The sequence below is a fragment of the Peromyscus californicus genome, unplaced genomic scaffold, assembly GCF_007827085.1.
Source record: "Peromyscus californicus insignis strain IS unplaced genomic scaffold, ASM782708v3 Scaffold_9__1_contigs__length_137607984, whole genome shotgun sequence".
Taxonomy (NCBI): domain Eukaryota; kingdom Metazoa; phylum Chordata; class Mammalia; order Rodentia; family Cricetidae; genus Peromyscus; species Peromyscus californicus.
Window position 1 is genome coordinate 14580527 of NW_026294617.1, and position 27209 is coordinate 14607735.

At 43.5% G+C, this 27209-nt stretch overlaps 1 protein-coding gene across 11 annotated transcripts in view; it reads left to right on the top strand.

The window, feature by feature from the left end:
- The window catches only part of Sox2 (SRY-box transcription factor 2), a 621552-nt gene that overhangs the window by 365422 nt on the left and 228921 nt on the right, over window positions 1-27209 (top strand). For 2 of the 11 annotated variants that reach the window (XR_008216420.1, XR_008216422.1), the window contains exon 3: window positions 5313-14338. The exons of the other annotated variants lie outside the window; for them this stretch is intronic. The gene's annotated coding sequence lies outside the window, so the exon portion shown is untranslated. Of the gene's footprint in view, window positions 1-5312; window positions 14339-27209 lie in introns of those variants that run through there. 11 annotated transcript variants of the gene reach the window in all.

Sequence of the window (27209 nt, forward strand, 5' to 3'; positions counted from 1 at the left end):
TAAGCCATGAGGTTTACACTGATAAGGCAACACCACAAGATATCAATAGTAGGTCCTGATGCTCCCGGTAACAAAGCTAGGGTGTTGCTCCTTTCGGCAAGGTTCCTTGTGCAGGCCTCTGGCTGGTGCCAGCTCATGAGGAAGAAGGAAGTGGCTTGATGGGAACAGTTGATCCTTGACTCGCCTCAGATGGCCTCCAAGTCACTGGGCTGAGTGCAAATGAGTCCACAAATGCTTGCCAATGTGCTGCCGACCTCCAGGGTTTGCCTTTGAAAAATAATTTACAGGCACATTTGCATTCTGGAAAAAAAAGAATTTTTTTTTGAGACAGGGTCTCACTACCTAGCTCTGGCTGTCCTGAAACTCAGTAAATAGATATGCAGACCACTCTACACTAGCTTTGAACTCATAGAGATGTGCCTGCTTCTGCCTCCCAAGTGCCAGGATTAAAGGTGTGTGCCATCACAATGGGTCCCTAACTCCTCATTAAAAGAATCCCAAGTGCTGGCTTCACCTCTGCAGGCCTATAGTCCTGGCTGACTGCAGACAACACAGGAAGTGGGTGGGGGAAGAACTCAGCCTCTCCCCAGGCTCAGAGCAAACTGCCTCTTCTCCACTTTCTCTTTGTCATCCAGGGAGAGCCAAGTGAAGACAAGAGGGAAATACTCCTGTGTCTTTGGCTGTGTCAAAGACTCAGAAATGAAAACAGACAGCAGGCAGGCTTTCCATAGACCTGCCCTGCCCTTTGGGCCTCCTCTGCAGCATGTGACTCTAGGGACTCGGGCTTCCAGGGGTCATGGCTGATGGTCTGAATCAGAACCACAAGAGGAGTCTCTGTAAGGGTGTCCAGCATGTGGACATGCCCCGACTTCCAGTGTGGGAGCAGCATTTAATACAAGATTTCCTAACAATGTCCTTTGAGTGCATGAACTGGCAATTAGTCAGTGCTGCCTTTGTGAGGTTTTTCACTGACTCTTAACTATGAAAACTGAACACATGATCCACTTGGTTCTTAAGAAGCCGCTGGCAGCACGTGGCCCTTGCTGGCACAGAGGAGTCTAGAGTGACTTCAGGGGCCAGATGCGAAGTTATTGGGGCAGCAGCTGCTTTTTTCCCGGGACCGAGCACTTGGCGAAATTTCTCCCTGAGAAGAATTTCATAAACTCTGTGAAGTACCTGCAAACTGGGCCGCGTGCCGTTTTACCAGGGAAGACCCGTCTACCCTTCCTCGCGCCTTTGAAATTCACTTATTTGGTTTTTGTCTGGTCAGCTGGGGCCCGTCCACAGTCTCTGGAGAGTTCTCTGTTTGTCACTCTGGATCCTTCTGAAGGACGAGCAGGACCTGGAAGAATATTTCAGTGCAGAGTGTGCACCCTTGAGAGTCTCCGATGGATGGTTGTGAGCTGGGTGCTACGGCCCTTTCTTTACTCAAAGGACGCTCATCACTCGGTTAGAGGGAAGAAAATACTGTTTATAAACAGCAAATACCATCTCCACTAAGAAGAGTCAAAGGGGAGTTTAGAAATTTGGAAATACAAGTATTAGAAAATGCGTTTTCAAAAAAAACAATTTCATGTGTGTGTGTGCTGTGTACATGTATGTGTATATATGTGTATGTGTGTGAGGTGTGCATGGGGTGTGTGTGTGTACGTGTGTGTGGTGTATGTATGTACATGTTGTGTGTGTGTGTACATGTGTACTTGTGGTGTATTGTGTTTTTTTACATGTATGTGTGGTGTATATGTGTATATACATGTATATGAGGCTATGTGTGTAATGTATGTGTGTGTATGTACATGTGAGGTTGTGGTTTGTGTGTGGGGTATATGTGTGTGTGTGGTGTATGTGTGTAAAGTTGGGAGGGAGTGGTGGTTTATGTGTGTATGTACATGTATGTGTATATGTACATGTGCGTGGAATATATATGTATTGTGTGGGTGTGCGTGTGTGTGCGCACGCGCATGCTGGCAATAGAATTTCAGGAACTTGGTTTATTCTTTCGAATATTCTATTAAAAAATAAAGTCAATGTACATTGAAAGGGAAGTACGTATAAATTGAATAAATGGTGTGAGAGAGAGAGAGAGAGAGAGAGAGAGAGAGAGAGAGAGAGAGAGAGACAGAGAGAGACAGAGAGAGACAGAGAGAGAGAGAAAGCGCTTGTGTGGAGGTCAGGGGACAACTTGTAGGAGTTGGCGCTCTCTTTCCATGTGGTGGGGGGGGGGGGTGAAACTCCAGCTGCCTGTCTTGGCTGCAATCACCTCTATGCACTGAGCCATTGCTCCAGCCCAGTCACGTGGGTTTTTTAAATATCTGTGTAATGTTAAATAAAACATAAAAACCAGTTCTTGAATTAATCTAAGAGTGAGAGGATTTGCTATAAAGAGGACAGGAATAAAATATTTTCTAGAACATTCTAAAATATCAGGGCCTATTAAGAAATCAAATGATCCCTGGCAGGCAGAGAAGCAAGCAAGTAGAAGAAATAAATAAGAGGAACAGACATGGCCATTGCTGTCCTGAACTCACAGGAGCTGTGATCACCTACACAAGCCCTGTACAAGGTCAAGCCAGCACTCCAGATGGCAGCACTCATCGGAATCGGTGGTTACAAAATCAAAACGGAGAGGAAAGAAATGGGGAGGGGGTACATGTTGACAATGTCACGATATATTGTATACATGTATGAAATTGTCAAGAAATAAATAAAAGATAAAAAGAAACAAATGAAACAGAGTGAACAATCCAGATATGGATTTATGTTATCATAATGATTGCATTTTAAGCGGTTAAACATAGAATATATTTCTGATATTGAAATCGGACAAGCCTTGTTAAGTCAAAAGTAAAATCTAAAAATCACATGATCAATTATTTAAATGCATAGCATTTAAGAACAATTTATGACTACTAAAAATACACATACAAAACTAAAGAGATAAGGTTCGTAGATGGGGAGAGAATATTTGTAGGACACATTAGACAAATGTTCAGTGTGCGTACAGAACACCACATAACTACAAGTGTGAATAACCCAGTAAAAAAATAAGCAAAACAAACAAATCAATAAGGACAAAGTAAATGGTTACTTAAGAAATAAAAATGTATTTCAAGAAATAAATTTGGGTGGATGGGAAAGTTAGGAGGATCTGGAAGGAGTTGAGGGAGGGGAAACCATGACCAGATTATATTGTAAGAAAAATCGATTTTAAATTAAAAAGAAAGAGTAAAAATAAAATAATAAAAACATGTAAAATAAAGAAGAGAAAGAAGAGGAGGAGGAGGAGGAGGAGGAGGAGGAGGAGGAGGAGGAGGAGGAGGAGGAGGTGGAGGAGGGGGGAAACCTCGACACAGGACAGAACTGTTTGCAGCCGTGGGATTTTAACAATAACATAACACATTCATGCTGACAATTTCGGTCATGTATACAGCGCATTCTGATCAGCCTAACCCCCCCCCCCCCCCCCCCCCCCACCCCCCCCCGCTCTCATTTCCCTCCCCTCCGTACCCTTCTCCCACCCTGCTGCCTCTCCTCCTTTCTGCCTGTCCTCTCCCCCCATTTACTCTGTTCTCCTCTGCGACCACTGAGTTTAAACAGGGCTGTCTGGGACTGCGGGTTGGAACCACCCATCGGAGGGAGCACCCTGGGCTTCTCAGTATGTACGCAAATGAGGACAGCAGTCACGAGATTGTTTGTTTTGTGTCCCGCTCAGGTCCAGAGTGGATGGGGATACTAGGCAGGGACCCCTCAGGCCCTCCTGGCTTGGGTTCCCACCTGTGCTGTCTATAGTGGCCCGGCAGGCTGCCCTGGTTCCCACCCCAGACCTTTGCTTTTCTCGTACCTTTCTCTGAGAGGCCCGTAAGCCTCCAGTAGGCTGGCATACGCTCAGCACCAGACCTCAGTCCTGCCTCCTGAAGATAGTGATTGGTCAGAAGCCAGGATAGACAAGGAATGGCCGAGAGAATTTTGCTGAAGGCTTTGTTTTTAGTTCATTCTTTGGTTTGGTTTGGGTAGGGTTTTGTGTGGGTTTTCGAGACAGAATTTCTCTGTGTAACAGCTTTGGCTGTCCTGAAATTTGCTTTGTAGACCAGGCTAGCCTTGAACTCACAGAGATCCTCCTGCCTCTGCCTCCCAAGTGCTGGGATTAAGGGCATGGACCACCATGGCCAGCAACTTCTTCATTCTTAAGGAGAACATAAAAATTCCAAACTTACTTTCTCCCACAACAGGGCCAAGCAAGAACATGGCTCTCAGCCCCTTGGACTTCTCAAAGTCCTCCTGCCTGGCTTCATAGCATCATCACGTGGTGCTCTGGGTGCTGGGAACTCACTGGGTACCCAGTGGACAAGCCCATCTGTGTAGAAAGTATCTGTGTATAGAGAAGAAATGGAAAAGACCGAATGAATGAAATCACAGAGTGACAGCACACAGGAAGGACACTGACAGACTCCAAACAGTAGCACCTTCCCAGAAGGCTCGTGCGACATGTCCTTGGAGATGGGGAGGGAGAAAGCTACGTTGGCAAATGCGAGAAAAATACTCCAGGAAGAGGGAGGAAGTCCCAGGGCCAGGGTAGGCCTAGAAAGGTCTAGTGTGGGAAAGAGCTGGGTAGAGAAACAGATGAATAGGGGGTCCTTTGGAAAGATGATGGGGGCTTGGCTATGTAAGACCTTTTCAGTGGGATCAAGAGTGATGTTTTTTTTTTTTTTTTTTTTTTGGTTTTTCGAGACAGGGTTTCTCTGTGTAGCTTTGCGCCTCTCCTGGAACTCACTTGGTAGCCCAGGCTGGCCTCGAACTCACAGAGATCTGCCTGTCTCTGCCTCCCGAGTGCTGGGATTAAAGGCGTGTGCCACCACCGCCCGGCTAAGAGTGATGTTTTGTTCTGACTAAAATGAAAAGTCACTGGAGAAGTTAGGGAGGTGACGTGGCCTTGGTTTCATTAGATAACTCTAGTCACTTCGTTGTCTGGACTGTCCACATCACAGGCAGTCTTCAAAGCAGGCTCCAACTCAGAATGATGAGTGGGGGGAAAGAGGTGGGTGGATTAAAATCAGTCAAATAGTGTGGTAGGGAATCCCTCGGCACCAGCCCCAGATATACTGGGGGCGGGGTACTTCTCTGTCATCTCAGCAGTTAGGAAGTGGATGCAAGAGGATCAGGAGTTCAAGGTCATCCTTGGCTAAATAAAGAGTTAGAGGCCAGCCTGGGCTACATGAGACCCCGTCTCAACTAAGTAACTAAAATTTTGAAAAGAATACCTCACATAAGTCCCTAATAAATGACAGCTGTAATTATTATCCCTTTCATCGCAGCAATAAATAACAGGACTGCTGGAGGTGGACAGAGAAGATGAAGGAACTAACAGAGACCTGGGGTGGGGCATGCTTGGACCCAGCACTTGAGAAACTGAGGCTGGAGCATCATAGGATTGAAGCAGCCTGAACTATGTAATCAGAAGTTGTCAGAGCCCAAACCAAACAAGACACCAAGGCCTAACCTTCAGTCACCTTGTGGGAAATGGAGTCACCTGGAACCATTTCTCTCTCACATGCCGGAATTTGGGGTTAAGAGAGATGCTGTCTGGTTCTCTGCTGTCTCTGGTACCGCCAGCGGCACCTAAAACACAGCACTCAGCCACGAAGCGCTTGTTAAATGCATCGTTCTTGCTGGTGGAAATAGGAGGCTCGGGGATCAGCAGGTTACTCAGCTGAAGGTGTCACAGCTTCGTGTGAACCTGACTCTCCCAGTTCCCAGCAACGGACCTTCCCAGCAGTGGGGTAACCTGGGCTCAGAAACACATCCAGCTCTGAGCACAGTGTTCAGAAGCCGTGGTGATGCTTGAGGGCTGCAGTGAAGAAGAAGAGGGGTGCCTCCCTCCCTTTCTTTTCCCTGAATCATTGCTCTTCAGTCTGTTGAGAAAGTTACATTCGGTTCGTAAATGTGGCTGCTCTATAAGGAAAACCTTGAAGTCCTGAAAGATTCCACCCAATCTGAAACCCAGTCATCCACTGGACAATGAAACGTTTGAAGGCTGCCAGTGTTGACCTCCCTCCCACTGCACATGCGCTCTGTGTTTTTCAAGGATTCTCCATATATGATTCCTTGAGGCAAAAAGTTAAGTATAACCATAGCATTACTTTTAGAAATTTCATGGTAATAGGACTTTTTATACAATTAGAAACAACCTTGAGTCTCTTAGTCCTCTGTTTAATACAGACTTGATACAGCATGAGATTGAAAGGTTAAGATCCATCTCTCTGCAGTACTTACCCCCTATAGCTTAGACTGTTATCACAGTGGTGATGCTCTATCACTGCAGCAGTACTTACCCCCTATAGCTTAGGCTGTTATTACATGGTGGTGATGCTCTATCACTGCAGCAGTACTTACCCCCTATAGCTTAGGCTGTTATTACACAGTGGTGATGCTCTATCACTTCAGCAATACTTATCCTCAATTGATTAAGCTGTTATTACACAGTTGTGATGACTCTATCATTGCATAAAACTTCCATGACACCTGTACACTCATTTTTTGTATTGTATGTATGAAAAACTAGTATAAATAAATAGCAATATTTGCCCAAAATAAGAGAACAAAACTAGACATGGTGGTCACTGTTGTGGTCCCAGCACTTGGGGGTCTGAGGAATGGTAGTATTATATATAGCCAGAGTTATATAGCAAGGTCCTGTCTCAAAATAAACAACAGATAGATAGATAGATAGATAGATAGATAGATAGATAGATAGATAGATAGATAGATAGGAAAATAGGTAGGTAGGTAAGTAGATAGATAGATGATAGATAGATAGATAGATAGATAGATAGATAGATAGATAGATAGATAGATAGATAGACAGAAAAATAGGTAGGTAGGTAAGTAGATAGATAGAGGAGAAAAACAAAGGTACTGTTATAGTGACTCAATTTTTATAAGTCCTACAAACTTTTCACTTACTAGAGTTGTAGATAGTTTTAAATGGCCGGAGATTATAAATCGAAATGATCCATCAAAGCTCTGAATAGTTGTGAAGTGATTACTAGAGGATTCCTATAAAGTATGTTCTGAAAGTTTGAAAATTGTTATTCATTTGTATGTGCACGCTCACGTGTACACATGAATACCACTGTGGAGATCAGAGGACAACTTGTAGGGATCCTAGGGATTGAACTGCAGTCATCAAGGTTAGTGGCAAGAGGCTGTACCCTCTAAGCCATCTCGCTGATCCATGAAGTATGTTTGAATCAGCACAATGCAGACTTACAAGATGCCTGTGCAAGGGAAGCATGCACCACTCTTAGGCAAGCATTGTATCACTTAGCTATATTATCAGAACCAAAATTTCTTTTTTTCTTCTTAGAGATGTACTTAACATTTGATCTAGTAACCTCCAGAGAAATCATCAAAAGGAAGGTGAACGCTACATAACATGTTCATTGCAGTACTGTGTATATAACCGGGGAAGTGGAAGAAACCTGGCTAACCAACAATGGAGGAATATTTAAATAGCAGTCTATCCACTTCGTATAAGAATGTGTAATCATTAAATAAATAGTATAGCACACTGTTAAAACGTGTCTTGCTAAACAGTTCAGTCCTAACCAATTCAGCTACTGTCATATTCACAGCACATGGACGATGCCACCAGAGCTTAAGGGTGAGACAAGATGGGAGCCATATGACGTGTGGCAAAGACTTATGAATTCCTAGGTTAATTACCAGTCCCACGTAAGTGAGCATCAGCTCTGCTTTTTCATGAATTACTACCAGCTACACAAGGCAGAGGCATTTCTGGATGCTTCATGGATGTGGCATTCTGCCACCCTATTCAAGTCATTGTGGAGACCCTTTCCAGACAGTGTGCGGTCTCCCTGTGTCTCAGTGCATCTCTCGGCTATAGAAGCATGGTTTTCAGCTTTGCAGCCCTGAGATGCATCCCACGTATGAATGGAAGTCTTTGTGTCACAAAAGTAAACTCATCAGCTTCTATGCCATGAAGAAATGTTCATCTTCTAGGGTGCACACATGTAAGCCACCTCTTTAAAATCAGCCCCCTTCAGCAGCACCGAGTGCGCCTCTGTGTGGGACGTATCAATGTCCATTAATTGCAAGAAGAAGAGCCGAGACTCCAATGGCAAAATCTGTAAAAGTAGATGTACAAAGAAAAAGGGAGCATCTGCTTCATCCATGCGACATTAGAATTTAATTTTACCTCTGCACTGCTTTTGTGGGGCTGCAATGCCGGAGCAGAGCGCATAAGCATGGCCATGCAGTGTCAGCAGGTGCATGCCACCAAATTACTGCTTTTCATTTGCATATTCATCTGCTAAGAAGCATGTCATTATCATATCAAAGGGATACTAAGCAACATCTAGCTTGGAGAGATGTGGCATAGCTTCAATAGGAGCAATTAATGCAAGATGAGGACTCTCTGTCGTGTCTCCCAGGGCCTGCTGTAATCGGGCTGATTACTGGAGACCAAGAAGACCAGGGCCCAGTTGGCACCAAACGGGGGAAGAACTGGAAAGAGGCCGCTTGTCCTCTCCACTGTACACTTGACGGCAACAGGAAGCTCTGGTCACTCCAAAGAATGCTGTTCGCGTTACTCATGCTGCAACGGACTCCCATCTGCTTCTGTTGTTACAAAACGGCCCAAACGCTGCCTCTAAGTAGCTATGTATTTCAAAAAATTAATCTAGGCTCCCAAGAGCACATAAAAAGAATGGGAAAGTGCTGTTAGAATTGCATTTACAAATGTGTTGGTACATTCCATTTGTATAAACTCCATCCTCCTCCTTTAAACAGTGGATCACCTGTAGAAGTCGGGCTGCGTCAGACTCTGAGCATATGACCCTTGCCTGTCCTTGATCTCATCTAAAGCACACTTGCACGGAGATGTGTAAAGCAAGCATAACTGGTGTAACATTGACTTTTCAGTGCTTGCCAACTGAAGGAAAGTCACCACATTTAAAACTACCCTTTGGCTACCCAGTAGCATCTTCAAGAGCCAGCATTTCCAGTTCAGTTCAGCTCATGGCACTTCCTCTTTGCTTGGTAATACTCACAGGCAAGGGGCCATCTTGAATAACTTCTTAAATGCTTGAATGGCAGAAATCAAAACAAATCTTCCTATTGCCCTGTTCATTTTCAGTCTTGTGTTTGATGCACTGGTTGTTATAAGTTGTGCTTTTAAAAGGCAGGAACTGGTAGCTTGTTTCCTAGAATGTGTAGAATAAGGTGCTGTGTGCATGTACTTTGGTTCATTTATTCAACAAATGTCTTTGAACATTCATGGACCAAATGCTTCTACAGCACTGAGGATATCGCTGTGAGCAAGCAAGCCACGTGCAGCCCTCAGTTCATGTTCTCTCATGTGCCAGTGTGTGTGTAGCCTCCCCAAGCACACACCTCATGGGAAGTCTGATAACTGTCACGTGAGTACTTTGTCTACACCTTGTTGTACTGACATTGACAATGAAAGGAACAGAAAGTTAATCTTAAAAAGTACAGACCAGTGAGTACCGAAGTCTTCTAAGGGGATGGAGGGCTGGAGAGATGGCTCAAGGTGAGGAATAGTTGAGGCTCTAGTGGAAAACCTGGGTTTGGTTTCTAGAACCTGTAGAACAGTTGTCAACCCCCAGAACTCCAGGATCTAATGTCCTCTTCTGATTCAGTGGCCACCAAGCATACACATGCAGGCCAACATATAAAATAAAAATATATGAATCTTTAAAAATGAGAGACTTGTAAATGGTCAGTAGATTTGGAACAAAATTTTCAAATAAGAGAACATTTTAAATGGCTGTTCAACCTTCTCAGCGGATTGAAACACCTTCCCAAACCAACCAAGGCAGGGTAGTCCAGTTCCAGAACCTTCCCTGATCAATTACATCATAGCCTCAGGGGGGCACTTTAGGAGGCAAGTGGTACAGAATGCTGCAGACATGGAAGCTGAAACTCAGTAGAGCTGTGTTTTGAGTGGCCCAGTTGGGAAGCAGCTGGCTCAGACAGAACCTTGGGATTTTCCGCTGCTAAGTAAGCATTCCGCTTACAGTAGGTTCATTGCGACCCAATGGCACACTCCAGTTGCCTTTTGCCACTGAACGTGCCTACCAGAAGCTGGTGATTATAATCAGTCATTAGGAGCCTGAAATCAATTTCCCCAGTGCTTCTCCTTCACACTCTGTGCTGAGAGCTGAGGCTTAGATGAAATCTAGCAGGGCAAAGGGTCAGAATGTACACAAATGCCACAAATGTCATTTCCTTGCCTCTGTCACTGCTTAGACTGGTTTTCCTTCTACCACACCAAAAAAAATTGTTGTCTTTGCTCTTATATATCACTTGTGAGATTTCGTTGTTGTTTGAGTTTCTGTGAAAAGATAAAAAGTTGACTTCATTCACAGGCATATGTATTGACAGTAACGAAGTCAAGTGGCATTATGGTATTTGGAAGATAAAGCAGTATTCTTTAGAAGAATCGACATGTTAAGGCATAATTCAAATAGCCAGACATAATTTTTTATGTTCATAAAGGGGAAAAGCTATGAAGTGATAATCGTAATAAATAACCAGAGAAGGAAAAAGGAGAATTCATTATACACCTAATTTTCTGTGTAAGAAAGAGAGAAACACCAACAGAGGAAGATAAAATCATGCTGTCAGTAACAGGAAATGCACACAGTGGACCGATTTTAACTGCACAAGATCTGAAGACTGCTGGATCCCCTTACATGCTTGCGCTAGGCTAAACTTCATGTGACTTGATGTCATATTGGAACTATAAATTCTTGACTGACTTAGCGTAGAAGCCAAGTGAATATTTTTTAAAATTAAAACTAGTATGAGGGGCAATGAGACAGGTCAACAGGTAAAGGTGCTTGCTCTCCCACCTAATGACCTAAATTTACTCCCTGGGACCTACATGGTAGAAGGGAGCACAGGCTCTCACATGTTGAAAGCGCCACATGTATGCCATGGTGTGTGGGGCTTAGGGTTAGGGTTAAAGTTAAGTAAATTAAAAATAGTAAAATGTAAAACCAATTAGAAACAAGAGATGATTTTCATGAAGCCATCCACAGAACATTGGTAAGCTATAGATTATGTTATGGGTGGTTATTTTAAAAGCAAGGAAATTTCAAGTTAGAATAGCTAGATTCCTTTATTTTCTTACTTTGTGGGGAGGTCTGGTGACACCACCCTGTGCTAGTAGCAACAGCTGAACTGAGTAGTTGATGCCCCATTAGGTTGGGTTACTCTGCTCGGCCACAGTCACCACCAGCACTATTGAGCTGTGACACCTAGCCCGGTCACCTCCCTGAACCCCTTCAGGGTCTTGAACTTTTCATCTCGGGCTTGCTGAGTGTTATTTTGAGCCACAACCTAATCGTCAAAACCCTAGAGCAGTGGTTCTCAACCTGTGGGGCACAACCCCTTTCCAGAGCAAGTGACCCTTTCACAGGGGTTGCCAAAGACCACGAGAAAACACAGCTCTTACATTATGATTCATAACAGGAGCAAAATAACAGTTATGAAGTAGCAACAAAAATAAGTTTATGGTTGGGGGTCAACACAACATGAGGAACTATATTAAAGGGTCGCAGCGTTAGGAAGGTTGAGAACCACTGCCCCCAGAGGATCCCAAGAGGCACAGGACATTATGGTGTTAACAGACCAGTAAATGTCAGCTCTGGAAAGTAAGGACTTTTTTTTTTTACTCTGCTGTGCATGCAAGGGTCTGCTGTGTCCTTTTCATGAAGCTGTTGGTGAAGTGACACTGAGAATGTGGACAGTTGACAGCAGTCATCCTCGAGCTTGTCACAGGTTGGAAGGCGTGAGTCCTTCATGTTGGAAGCTAAGACAGTATGAGCTCCACCCCAGTCCATCCAAGGCAGGATTTCTCTAACTGAATCTGGGCTGTTTTGTTGTTTTTGTTTTGATTTTTGTGGTTTTTGGGGGGTTTTCCCAAGTTTCTCAACTGATTTTAAAATGTAGCTCAGGATACAACCCCCTCGTTCAGATATCAAAAGACAAGATAATTTCCAGGTTGTACCTAATTCTGTTTCTATTAGTTTTAAAACATACACATAGCCAGACACTTGGCATCACAAAAAAACAAAACAAACCAGTGCACATATTGAATGTTCTCTTTCAAGTGTACACAGTCAGCTGCACCGTACAGGCCAAACACTAACAAAACTGAGTTTGAATCAGCTCAGCTCTGTGTTGAGGTATGCAGCCCTGCTGTTGAAGTCCTGAAGGGAAGCAAATGTTGACATTCTGTCCCCTCTGTGTGGTGGCTGTCATGTGGCTGAATTTCAGGATCCTGTATCTGAGATCCAGCCAGTCCTCCAACTGTGGGGAGCAACTGAGAACCCCAACTCTCATGGGCCAGCCTTGCATCTTTCCTGACACCTTAAGCTTGTTTTAGGTATGACAAAAAGCTCAGCTTGATCAATCAATCAAATAAATACTAAGGAAATCAGCTTGGTTACCTTAAATAAACAATCATTCATATTTAAGTGATCAAATGGCTATAAATATGCTGATTTGTGTGTGTGGCCCCTCTATAGCATAAACGTACTACTGTGCTTGATTAAATTGTCGGGAAATTCAATGCGACTTTTTCTGTGTAACAATTCAAAAATGACGGGGACTAGAGAGGAGCATGCAAGCAGAAAGTATCATTATTGACTCATGGAAAATGTGCCATAATTTTTGCTTGAAAATAAACTCATGCATCATAGATGAGTATTTGTTTTCAGAGGCCTCCTTCAGTTAGAGAAGCATGTCAATTCCTTCCCCCTTCAGAATTTGCTGTTTCCACCCAGTGCACTGACAGGAAGTCTACGTGAAAGCAGGTTTGATGGCAGAAGCCTCACTGCCTGAAATTAGAGCGCTTACTTCAGACACGACTTACCACGATGCATCAAAACACCATGAAGGCGGTGCTGAAGCGAGGCTTCAGATGGCCCAGCTCGCTGGTTTTGTGAACAGAGAAGTAGAGAGTAAGTTTCAAAGTCTGTGTCATCATCCATTTAGAAGCCAAAGATGTGCGTGGCCTTGCCAGAATCAAGGTCACGATGTGTAACGTCCTCATGGGCCTGCTTGCCACAGGTTCTAGAAAACTCCCAGTCCTCGGTGCTATCTCCTGATGTGGCTTCCTAGGGGAGCATACTAACAAGTCCTATCTTGCATATAGAAGACATTTGGTCACCTGCTGGCCCATCCCAATCCTTGTGGTCTGGATGATGATACCCCCTCCTCACCGTGTCTAGGTGGATGTGAAAGAGGAGACTTTCAGTCTACTTGATAGGGGAAGAGATATTCTCTCCTGCAAAAGAACAGCTCTGCTACTAAAAGAATGTAGGAAAGGGGACAATTCATGTTCCTCTTTGGCACCCAGGGCCCATAAGTGTAACCTGGCCTTCCCTTCTCCACAATACACGAATGCTGGCCAGACCCAAAGACCAGTTTCTGAACTGAGGAACTTATCAGTGGAGATCCCTGAACTTGGAATGGCAAATTAGGGGCTCCAGATCACTAGGAATCCCAGTAAACTCAAAGGTAGTCTATGTAATCTTAGTTTGGGGCTCTTGAACTACGGGTTTACTTCTACACGAAGCAAAACGGGTCTCTGCTGTGGGATGTTCTGTATGGCAAATGTGTTGCTGATTAGTCAATAAATAAAACACTGATTGGCCATTGGCTAGGCAGGAAGTGTAGGCGGGACAAGGAGGAGAATAAAGCTGGGAAGTGGAAGGCTGAGTCAGAGAGACACTGCCAGCCGCCATGATGACAAACAGCATATGAAGATGCCGGTAAGCCACGAGCCATGTGGCAAGGTATAGATTTATAGAAATGGATTAATTTAAGCTGTAAGAACAGTTAGCAAGAAGCCTGCCACGGCCAATACAGTTTGTAACCAATACAAGTCTCTGTGTTTACTTGGTTGGGTCTGACGGCTATGGGACTGGCAGGTGAGAGAAATTTGTCCTGACTGTGGGCCAGGCAGGAAAACTCTAGCAACAGATCTCCTCTCCTGGAATAAACTCAAAGCCCACTCCAAATCCCCTAAGCACCTATCATAACGCTCTTCACGGGAGAGGCTCTAAGCTGAAACAAGTGGAGGACCCGGTGCTGAGGCCGGGACTGCCTCTTTTCCCCAGAGAGCTGTAAAATGTCATAGTTTCATTGTTCGTATCTGGGGACAGACTGTTCTCACACTCTGACCTGGTGATGCTTGTCTGACTTAGAGGTTGAAGCAGAACAATGGAGTCCATGGATGGGAACGTCCCTCCCATAGAGACCTGCCTCTGTTGTTTACAGGCAGGTTCATGCGTGTGTGTGTGTGTGTGTGTGTGTGTGTGTGTGTGTGTGTGTGTGTGTGTGTGTGTGTGTGTGTGGAGGGTTGGCATTGGGCATCTTCCTCTACCACGCTCCTTCTTAACATTTGGCATAGCATCTCTCCAGGAACCTGGCCCTCACTGACAGCTACAGTGTCTGGCCAGCAAGCTCTCTATCTCCCCTGCACTAGCCCTCTTTCCGAGGTAGAGACAGGAGGCTGGTGAGTCAGAGACCAGTGGGGGCCACAGAGAGATGCCCTAGTTCAAAAACAATAATAATAACAGAAATAACAATAGCAACTTAGAACACTTATGGCACCACCAGAAATGTAGTAAAGGCCCACAGGCATGGAACTTGTATGAGCTGATTCCATTTCAACTACAAATATTTATTCAGAAAGACTTGGAAGAACAAAGCTCAGTGTGAGAAATGCGAGTGTAATGGTAGGATTAGTGCCTGGGCTGGCCAGGTTGCTCGGTGGGTAGAGTGATCGCTTTGTAAACGCACAGCTGAGCTTGGCCCCCCAGTGGAGTGGTGGCCATCTGGAACCCAGCGCTGGGGAGGCAGAGACAGAGAGCCCCAGAGCTCACAGCCAGCCTCGCCTAACAGGAGCACTTAGTGAGGAGACCCTGTCTCAACAAAGAAGCAGAGAGTGTAATAACCTAATATCAACTTCCACCACACACATTAATACATGCATATAATACCACACACATACATACACACACCATAAACATATACACCATATGTAATACACCATGAAACACACACACATATACACATGCACATGTGCATATACCACACACACACACACACACACACACACCCCACTACACCACATACACATACGCTGACAGCTTTTTGTCAACTTGACACAAGATAAAGTCATCTGACAGAAGGGAACCTCAATTGAGAAAATGCCTCCATAAGATCAGGCTATCTTATTTTCTCACTTAGTGACTGATGGAGTGGGTCCAGCCCATGGTGGGTGGTACCGTCCCTGGGCTGAGGATCCCAGGTTCCATAAGAAAGCAGGCTGAGCAAGCCATGAGGAGCAAGCCAGTAAGCAGCACCCCTCCATGGCCTCTGCATCAGTTCCTGCCTCTAGGTTCCTGCCCTCTTGAGCTCCTATCCTGACTTCCTTCCATGATAGGCTACAGTGTGGAAATGTGAGCCAAATTAACCCTTTCCTCCCCAACTTGCTTTTTGGTCATTGTGTTTCCTTACAGCAATAGAAACCTTAACTAAGACTTAGAAACCTTAACTAAGACAACACACATACAGACACACATGCTACACATGTGCACACACCACATATATACCTCATACATACAGGTACACATATACACCACTACACCCTATACATATACAAACACATGCATATACCACACCATATACACGTGCACATACCACATATATACCTTATACACACAGGTACACATACACACCACTACATCCTATACATATACAAACACACACGTACCACACCATATACACTGCACACACCACATATATACCTCATACACACAGGTACACATACACACCACTACATCCTATACATATACAAACACACACATATACCACACACATACACACGTGCATACACCACATATATGCCTTATACACACAGGTACACATATACACCACTACACCCTATACATATACAAACACACACGTACCACACACACACCCAGATACAATTGTCTTAAAGTTTCAATTGCTGTGAAGAGAATCCATGACCACGACAACTCTTATAAAAGAAAGTGTTTAACTGGAGCTGGCTTACAGTTCAGAGGTTTAGTCCATTGTCATCATGGAGGGAAATATGGCAGGCATGGTGCTGGAGAGGTAGCTGAGAGTTCTACATCTCAATTAGCAGACAGCAAGAAGAGAGGGTGAGTGATACTGGGTCTGACTTGGACTTCTGAAACCCCAAAGCCCACCCCCAGTGACACACTTCCTCCAATTAGGCCACACATACTCCAACAAGGTCATATCTCCTAATAGTGCCAATCCCTCTGAGCCTATGGGGGCCATTTTCATTTAAACCACCACAATGCATGTAACACACAGATATATAATGTATATAACACACACACACATACACACATGTATACACACACACACACACACACACACACACACACACACACACACACACACACACACACACACAATGGCTTCTGCCCTGAAGACTGTATACAGTGTTATCTGAAACACAGAAATGTGAAGACTTCATTCATAAATCCAAACTGATATGTTCAAACTTCAGACTACTGGCTGTCCATGGTCCCACACAAAACTGTAAACCTAAAACATTCTGAGAATTTTTTTTTGCAATTTTTAAAATTTATTATGTGAAGTTGCTTAAAGCCATATTCACTCATTATGTTATATACTCGGAGCATATTTCCCCCATATTTGACTTTTTGTAACTTGGTCAAGCCTATTTTGAATGTGAACTTTGTAGATGACAGTGTCCTGCCCCAGTGCTAACAAGTTGGACATGCCTGCATGCTGTATGAAGGCAGAGGAGGAAGCATCTGGTACACACAAGGGACTTGGGAAAGCTGAGGTGACATTGATGGATGCTGTCCAGCTTCTCTATGGGTGGTGCAGGAGAAGAAGCATCTGAGAGCCTGTAAATGTCTTCTGTAGGGTAGAGTGCACACGCCTGAGGACCTGATTCTGCATCCCTGTCACACATGTAAAAAGCTGAGCATGCCTGCCTGTAACCCCAGTACTGAGGGGGCTGAGTCAGAAGGAGCCCTGTTGCTCACTGGCCGGATGGTCTAGCCAATGGGTGAGCTTCAGGCTCAGTGAGCGAGCCTCTCTCAAGCTGCAGTCAGCTGCGCCTGGAGCAAGATGGCTGAGTAAGGGAAGGTGCTCCCCCCTAAGCCTGACAACCTGAGGGCAGTGTCTAAGACCCATGGCGTGGAGAGAGAGAAATGACTCCCACAAGTTACCCTCCAGCCTCCACACGTACACTGAGGCATTTGCATGCCATCACTCACACAAAATAATACATATAATTTTAAATTATAGTGTGGAAAGTGCTAGAGGAAAGCACTTGGTGTTGACCTCTGTCTCCACATGTTCATGCACAGGCTTATGTGCCACATACAAACATATACTCAGGTACTACACAGACACACACACACACACACACACACACACAAGCACACACATGCACACGCACACGTGCGCACACACACAAATCTGATATCCATAAGAGACAAGACTACTCAGCTAAATGCCCATCCTTCATTGTATCACTCCCTCCAAGGCCCAGGAGACATCAAGGAAGAGGGGGCAGAAAGAATGTAAGAACTGAGTGATGGAGAGGAGTGTTGTGGGCTGCTGTCTTCCAGGCATGGCATGCCTATCAGACTCTTGAATTCTCAGCAGCTGTGACTACCTACAAGAAATGGGGCCTGTCAACATTCTGTCAGAAGGCCTCACTCATCCATAAAATTTTTTTTTGTTTTATTTTGTTTTGTTTTGTTTTTTGAGACAGGGTTTCTCTGTAGCTTTGGAGCCTGTCCTGGAACTCGCTCTGTAGACCATCTGGGCCTTGAACTCACAGAGATTCGCCTGTCTCTGCCTCCCGAGTGCTGGGATCAAAGGCGTGCGCCACCACCACCTGGCTCATCCATAAAGATTTATAGGCAGTTAGGGATCGCTGGGAAAGAGAGAGACATTTTCTTCAATGGTGTAGCACTGGTAAGTTGCCCATGTTCCTGCGATATCAGGAATCCATGTTTCTGTAGGTAACAAAACTCAGTGGTTGCTCAGTGTCCCTTCCTTGCCATCCTATTCAAAGTGGCCAACACCCACTCCTTGATGCTCTACCTTCGAATGCTTGTGTCTTTTATAGAAATTCTAAGCATGAAGCCTTCTTGTTTAGTTATTTGCTTACAGTCCATCTCCCCCACTACAAGACAGGAAACTGCAGTTCACTTCTGTCTACTGGCAAAGCTTAGCACAGGCCTTGGCATCTAGTAGGCATGTCATAAATAGTCTTTAATAACGCCAGCCATGGCTTTCACTGATGTACAATTGTGTGCCAGGGCCCATTCCAGCATCTGCTCTTAATAACCTGTTTAATCTTTGCCGCAGTCCCATAAGTGGATACTGTGATTAGTGTCTCTCTTGCAGGTAGGGAAATAGAAGCACCAATGGTCAAAATAACCCACTGGAATAGCAACAATATTAACAGCAATTAGACGGCAGAAAGTGTTGCAAACCCAGAGTTTGCCCTAAACCCTACAATGCATTGCTTCTGCAAGTGTGACCCATGCTGAAATGATAAGGATGGAGAATTGTTCAGAAAAAAAAAAAAAGCCACAGTGGAGTTTTACAAAGAAAACCAAGAGTTTTCTAGGGCAGAAACATTCTAAGCACAGGGAAGGATATTCAACAGCACATATTTGGTGAGAGAGAGCTTGCTGGTACACACAAGGCCGTGCCTCCAACCCCAGAGGATACCCTGCCTCCACCAACAGCACGCATTTATTCTTTTCTGCCTTTTCAAGTCACATCTTTGAAGAGATTTTCCTTCTTACATTTGCACATCTCTAAAAATTTAAGAACATATAACATACACATACATTAAATTTTGACGTCTTTACCTGGAAGTGAATGTAACCATCAAAAAAATTAAAAAATTAAAAAATTAAAAAAAAATTTTTCAGGCTCTAAATTTTAGGCTGACATAATAGTGCACACTTTTAATCCTAGCACTTGGGAAGCAGAGACAGGAGAATTCCAGGCCAGTCTGGCCTACATAGTGAGCTCCAAGATAGCCAAGATAACAAAAAGACCCTGCCTAAAAATTAGAAAAAGAAAATAAAAGTCAAATTTTGATGGCTTTTTAAATGTTGTCTGAACCTCACAGGTACAATGGGAAAGATATTTTTTTTCTCGAGGGAGTCTGAGAGGTCTGAAGACGGTTCAAGTGTGAATACAAACACAGACCAAGGGGCACAAGAGACATCATTGCACTCATTTTCTCAAATTCATTTAGCTTAATAACACTTCCGGAAATTCCCTCCATGTTGAAGTCCAGATCTCCAGTGCCCACGTCCTTGGCTCAGCTCACTTAGGCCGAATGATTCATTTCAGGTGATCAGTTGGATTTGATTTTGATGAAACCAAATCATTCACTAATCCTAAATCCTGGCCCACTCTATTCCTGAGATGTAAACTGGGGTTGAGTCAGAGTATGGATCAGTTTGAGATCAAACAACATCTTAATACTAAGTTTTTAAACCTAAGAAATCAAGTCTTTCAACCTCTGAGCTGACTTTTTTTAATCATACTATATTTTTTCATTAAGTTAATTTAAAAAAAAATCTCCCAATTGGGCCTGGATAAATGACTCCCCGGTTAACAGTGCACACAAGGACCCAAGTTTAGTTCCCTCATAACTGCCTGTATTCCCAGCTCTTCAGGAGATCTAAGACCTCTTCTGAACTCTGCAGGCACTGAACATATGGGGCATTATATCACACACACACACACACACACACACACACACACACACACACACACACACGCATGCACACAAATAAATAAAAATAAATCTTTTAAAATGTTTTAAATTTTCAATTATGAATGATAATTCTCTTTGCAAAGAGCCTATATATTTTCCAAAGTACTTGAAGATTTTTACTTTATTACATACAATATAATGTTTTAAATTCATTTTATAGTTGCTTTTGCTAGTATGTGAACATACAGTTGACTTTTATATGTTGACTTTATATCCAACATTCTTTGAAGTTTTACTTATTAATTCCAAGAGTTTATCCATTAATTATTATATATTTTATGCATACACAATTATGCCATCTGCATATAATAATAGTTTTATTTATTCTTTTCTGAACAGTATACCTTTTTTCTTGTTTTATCATGCTATTTATGATATTTAAATAATATTGATAGAGGACAATCAAGTTTCATTCCAAATTTTAGCCGCAAATCTTTCAATATTTCAAAATTAGTCATCCTACTCAGGGTGGTTTTTTTTATAGATGTCTTTTATCAGTTTATCTCGCCTGTCTTAGTCTGCTCACCATCATAACCAAATGCCAACAACTACATAAAGAGTCAATTCTTTTTCAGAGTTCCAACATAGTAAGGCTCCGGTGAGGGGATCTCTTCCTCTTCCTGTTGTGCAGACAGCCATCTTCTTGCCATGTCTCCATATAGCTTTTTTTATTTTCTTCTTTTTCTTTTAATCTCCGAGCTTTGGGTGCAGGTGTTGTGTTGTAGATGTGTCTGTTGTGACTGTGCTCCACAACTCTGTGTTTTGATTGGTTGTGGTTTCTGTAGCAGTCTCTCTTGCAAAGAGAAATTTCCCTGATGGTGCAGGGGTGGGGGGTGAGGTGGGTGGGGGTATGGTGGTGGTGAAGACTGCACCTTTCTGTAGGTATAAGGACAAATGTGTATAGATTGTTATCGGGGCTTATGCTGGTCTAGCAAAATGGCAGTTGTAGGTTTTTCTCCAAGATCCATGACTTAGCCTAGCACTGGGTAGTCCATGATTTCCTTCTTCTCGAGGAAGTCTTAATTCCAATTAGAGAGCCATTTTTACTGCCCATGTATGTGTGCCACTACTCACCCATAGGAAAATAACCGAACATTTCAAAAATTAATCTGAGAATGCAGCGTAGTGAGAAAGCACTTGCCTAGCGTAGGAAAGGTTGTGGTTTTGATCCCTAGCAACACACACACACACACACACACACACACACACACACACACACACACACACACACACACACACAGGCACACACACACAGGCACACATACAGGCATGCACACATGCAATGATAAAATGTGACATGTTTCTGTGATTACATTAGAAAGTAACAAAAGTATTTTGGAAAGGGCATAAACTACCTGTAAATATCTAAGTATTTTGAAACTAGAATTTCTGAAAATCCATGTGCCAGCCTATCAAGAAGCTAGGAAAAGAATGACAGAATAAATCCAGGCTGACTTTATTGGAAATTCATATGAAGCAGATGCTTTACAAAAAAAACTGCAAGTTACTAAACTGCTACATGAAGCAATAGAAAATCCTAACAAATTAATAACTGTTTATCTTTTTCCTATTTCATCTCAAGCAAAAATAAGGAAAAGAAGGAGAAGAAATGCAATTGACCTGGTAGGGTGGATAGCGAGAAGGGGAGCGGACTGGGAGGGAGGAGCCAACAGGGAAGAGCAAGAGAAAAAGAAGTTGCCTTGGCTACTTTGCCGAGCCTTTTCTAGGTCATCTGTGTTCCATACAAACTAAAGAACATCCCACAGCCAAAAAGAGTTCCTAAGGGAAAGATCATTAGGATGGGGTGCAGGGGACTTCCCCAAGACCCCTGATCTTGTACCAGGTGGGAAACAGGAAGGGGGTCTGACTGGGGTGCAAATGGCTCAGTGGTGAGCTAACAGGTGCTCCTCCCACACCTTGCTGGAAGCTTCTGATACGGGTGCTATTGGACCCTCCAGGGACCTGGCTGGGTTCTTGTGGAACCAAGGAGCTACCCTACAAGGGCAACTGCTGTACCTCTAGAAACAACCCTCTTGTCGGGGAAGGGGCGAGCAGGACACAGAACACCTCAGTCACTGAAGCTGAGCTGTGCTGGGTGTATAGACACCTCCTCTGAGCAGCCGAAAATTGAGACAAGAACCCCGCAGCCAGAAAGAGATGCTCACATATACGTGTTGCTGCCGCCCATGCCTGTGCATCATCATTTGCCGCAGCAGTTTTCACGGTTGCCAAGATACGGGCCCAGCCTAGACGACCAGCAACAGAAGAACCAGCAAAGGTTGCACACACACTGGAATTTGATTCAACCACAAGGAAGAATCCTACAACAGACACAGGAAAAGTGGGTGGCATTAGAGATCATCCTGTTACATAAACCAGATACCGACAGACAGACATCATTTCTTCTCTCAAATGTAAACCCTGGACTTAAAATATAAGTGTATATGTTTATGTATGGCGTGACTAGAAAAAGGACCATGGGGGAAGGAAGGAATGGGGATCAAAAAGAGAACTCTGTGTTTTCTCTCCTACGTGGACTCTAGATGTAAACATGATGTATTACTACACACACACACACACACACACACACACACACACACACACACACACGATATGGAAGCAGAAGGACTGTTTGGGGGAAGCAGCAGGCTAGCAGAAAGAGGGTAAGGAGAGAGCAGAGAGGAGTTGAGGGGGAGATGTGAACACAGCAAAACAAAATAGTACATGTGTATGAAAATGTTGTAATTATCCCCATTATTTTGTATGCTAACTTAAAAAATAATTTAAAAAAATCCACTACCAGATTGGTCATATTACCAGGGAATTAGAAAAACTTCAACAGAGGTGAATAAGTAAATAAAATACGATCTGCTTATATAAGTAAAATATGCAATCAAGGTGGATTCAACCTATACACGTCAGTGGAAACGCATCTGAAATACAGTTCCAGGTGAAAGCAGAGAAGCAGCTCTCCGTGTTTCCTGTATGTTGCTGTGATAACCACCAGGGAGCCCGGGAGGAAAGGACTCATTTGTCAAAGTCCATCATTGAGAGAGGTCAAGGCAGGGGCCCAAAGCAGAAACCGTGGAGGGATGCTGCTTACCGCCTCACTCTCTGGTTCACGCTAGCTCATGCTCTGCTAACTTTCCTGTACAGCCTAAACACCCCCCTTGCCTGGGAATGGCACCAACTACAGCGGGTGGGGCCTTCTCACAGCAACCATTTATCAAGGCAGCGGTTCACCGACACGGCCACTAGGCAATCTTTCATTTGAGGTTCTTTCTTCCCGGGTAACTCTAGGTTGTGTCTAGTTGACAATAAAAACTACCCATGACAGAGTCAAACAGTATTGTGCAAGCTGTAATAACATATTATTGAAATATATATAATTCATGTATATTCAATATATATTATTGAAAATAAAATTTTTATACAACGCATTCTGATTACAGTTTCCACTCCCCCAACTTTGCCTAAATCCTTCCTATCACCCCACCCACCCAACTCAATGCCACACCACACACACACCATAAAAACTCACAATTGGAAACTGTATTATACAAACAAAAGTCTGGTAAGACAAAAAATACCCAAAGACGTGATCAGACAAAAGGTCTGCAAAAATTCCATTGAGTTTGTGAGTTTTGTGTTGGTCGTCTATTGCTAGGCATGGAGCCTACCCTGGGGTATGGCTGACAGCCCAGCGAGCATCTATTGCTAGGCATGGAGCCTACCCTGGGGTATGGCTGATAGCCCAGCGAGCATCTATTGCTAGGCATGGAGCCTACCCTGGGGTATGGCTGATAGCCCAGCGAGACTGTTAGAGAACAGCAGTTTTTCCTTTGTAAGTGGTTGTCAGTTGGGGATAGCCTCTTGGTCAGGGGTAGGAATTCATGTCCACTTCCCCTTCTCAGCACTGGGACCATATCTGGCTTGAACCTGTGCAGGTCCTGTGCATGCTGTTGGTCTCTGTGAGTTCATGTGTCCATCAGACTTGCTGTGTTTGGAAGACACTCTTTCCTTGTGTCATCTGGCTCTCACAATCTTCCCACCTCCTCTTCTACATATCTCCTGAAGCCCTCAGTGGAGGTGTTTGATGAAGTCAAACTCCATTTAGTATGGAGAGTCTCAAAATCCCCCAGTCTCAGCACACTGTCCAGTTGCGGGTCTCCATGTTAGTTCCCATCTGCTGCAGGAAGCTTCTCTGATGATGGCTGAGTGAGATACTGATCTATGGGTACAGCAGAATGCTGTTACGTGTCATTTCATTGTGATGTGGTGGATTTTTTTCCTTTGATGAGTATCTTAGTTTTCCTTCTGTTACTGTGATAAATCTCTGTCTTAGTCACATGGTAAAGAGACACCATGACCACAGCAACTCCTATAAGAGAAAACATTTAATTTGGTGCTTGCTTACAGTTTAGTTTTAGATGCTTGCTTTAGTTTAGTCCATTATCGTAATGGTGGGGACCAGGGCAGCATGCAAACAGGCATGGTGCTGGAGCAGTAGCTGAGAGCCTCATCCTGATCCACAGGCAGACAGACAGATAGACAGACAGACAGATAGACAGACACTGGGCTTTTGAAACCTCAAAGCCCACCTGCAGTGATACACTTTCTACAACAAGGCCACACCTTCTAATCCTTCTCAGATAGTGCCACTCCATGATGACTAAGCATTCAGATATGAGCCTATGAAGGGAATTCTTACCCAAATCGCCACAATGAGTATGTAGTGTCCTTCCCTATCCCTTCTGATTCGTTGTTGTCTGAAATCTATTTTGTCAGATATCAAAATGGCTACACCTGTGTGCTTCTTGGGGCCATTTGCTTGGAATTTTTTTGTCCAACTGTTTACACTGATGTAATGTCTATGTCCTTGCTGGTAAGGTGTAATTCTTGAATGCAGCAGAAAGACGGATCCTGTTTTTTAATTCAATGTGTTAGTCTGTGTCTTTTTATCAGAAAATTAAGATCATTAATATTTTAAAATTATCAATGAGCAGTGGTTTATTGATTCCTATTATTTTGTTGTTATTGTGAGGGTTTTCCCCCTCTTTTGACCTGCTGTTCTGGAATTATTTATTCCTTGTGTTTCCTTGAATGTGGTTATACTCTTTAAACTGGGGTATTCTTTCTAGTGCCTTCTGTTAGAACTGGATTTGTAGATACACACTCCTTAAATTTGATTTTATCATAAAATGTTTTCTTTCTCTGTCTATTGTGATATTTTTGCTGGGTATAGTAGTCTGGGCTGGCATCTGTGGTCTCTTAGGGTTTATTGAAGATCTGCCCAGGCCCTTCTGGCTTTCAGAATCTTCACTGAGAAGTCAGGGATTATTCTGACGGATCTGCCTTTATATGTTACTCAGTCTTTTTCCCTTGTACTTTTTAACACCTTCTTTGTTCTGTACATTTAGTGTTTTGATTATTATGTGTTATGAGAAATTTCTTTTCTGGTCCAGTCTATTTGGTGTTTTGTATACTTCTTGTACCCTGATCGGCATCTCCTTCTCTATGTTAGAGAAATTCTTCTATTATTTTGTTGAAAATGTTTTCTGTGCTTTTGACCTGGGTTTCTTCCTTCCTCTCTTCCTATTATTCATAGATTTGGTCTTTTCATAGTGTCCCAGATTTTCTGAGTATTTTTGTACTTTGAGTTTTTTTTTTAGTTTTTACTTTTTCTTTGACTGAAGTACCCATTTTTTTCTACCTTGTCTTCAATGCCTGAGATTCTCTTTTCCATGTCTTATATTTCTTTGGTGATGCTTACTTTGAGGTTTTGTTTGGCTTTATAAATTTTTCACTCCAGTTTTAATTCTGTCTGGGTTTTCTTTAGTGATTCTATTGTTGTTGTTGTTTAATTCTATTTTCATGTCATGGATTATTTTCATTCTACTGTGTGTATTTTTTTTTCAGAATTCATTTAGGGAGTTGTTCCTATCCTCTTTAAGGTCTTGAACATACTCATAATTGCTATGTTGAAGTCCTTGTCTTGTGCTTCAGCTATATTGCATTTCTCTGGCTGTACTGCAGTAGGGTTGTTGGGTTCTGGTGGAGACATATTGTCTTGTCTGTTAATGTCTGTGTTTTTGCTCTGTTGTCTAGGCATCTGGAGTTCTGGTGACTGAGGTGACTCTAGGTGTTGATGTCTGGTCTTGTATTTGTTGGATGGGTGTTCCACTCTTTGGTTTTCATTGCCCTCTCTGGATCTGAGAAAGGGTGGTGCCTAGAAGAGAGGATGGAGAGCATCCACAGGAAGGCTGTGGGTCCCTGGCTGAGAGTGCTTCTGCAAGCTAGTGGGTGGCAGAGAAGAATAGATATGGCTAGCAAAAAAAAGGCTAAGGGCCTTTGGAAAGAGTTAAGGGGATCCTGTCCACATCAAGAGTAGTGGTCCCCAGAGAGTTGGAGTTGTGGTGGGAGGAGGGGTTCCAACAAGCAGGTTGAGGTGAGGCAAAAAATAGATCTGGAGAGACAAGAATAAAAGGGCCAGGGAGATCCTGGGTTTATACCAAGAGTTGGAGTCTCCAGTATAGGGAGTTGAAACAGGAGGAGAGACTCCTGCAAGCAGGTTGTCACAAGGCTATGAGTGAGAATGTAGATATTGTAATGGTGGACAAGAAAGATAGTGTGATTCACCTACCTGAGTCCCTGATTCCTCCCCCCCCCCCAGGGAGGGGGCTAGAGAGTGACACAAAGAAATAGGTATGGGAATGGGCTAGAAGAGAGGACTGAGAGTATCCACGGAAGGCTGTAAGACTTAAAACATTCATCACTATCCAACTTCTTATACATGGTCACATGCTAAATTCAGAACATTACCTTTGAAAAGAAAAAATAGTAATAGAATTAATAAGAAGTGAACAGAGGGTGGGTTAAGGAGATTAATTATTTCACTGATTCCTAAAAGAATCCATTGTGTAGATAACAAGTGTAGCACTAAACAGCACGCACCCAGATGTCTGTGATGTTATCTTCTGTAATGTAACTGGCCGGAGTTTGTACTGCCATATCCAGAAGAACTACTACATCCCACACAGCTTGGGTTCTGGAACCCTGACTAGGGGTAGTGAGGGAATGAAGAAAGAACAGACACACAGACAGGAAAGCTAGGAGATCAGGTTGAAGAGTCTGTGCTTTGATGGAGCTGAGCCCACTACATTATGATCCTGAACCCTTGTTGTGTTTATTATGGCTGTTAATAGCACGAGGGAGGTGTTAGCTAGTTGTGGTATGAGGTATCTGTAGGCAAGCAGTGTCTCATTGGAAACATCTGGGAGGAGGAGGAAGCTGTAGTTGCTGGTTTTTT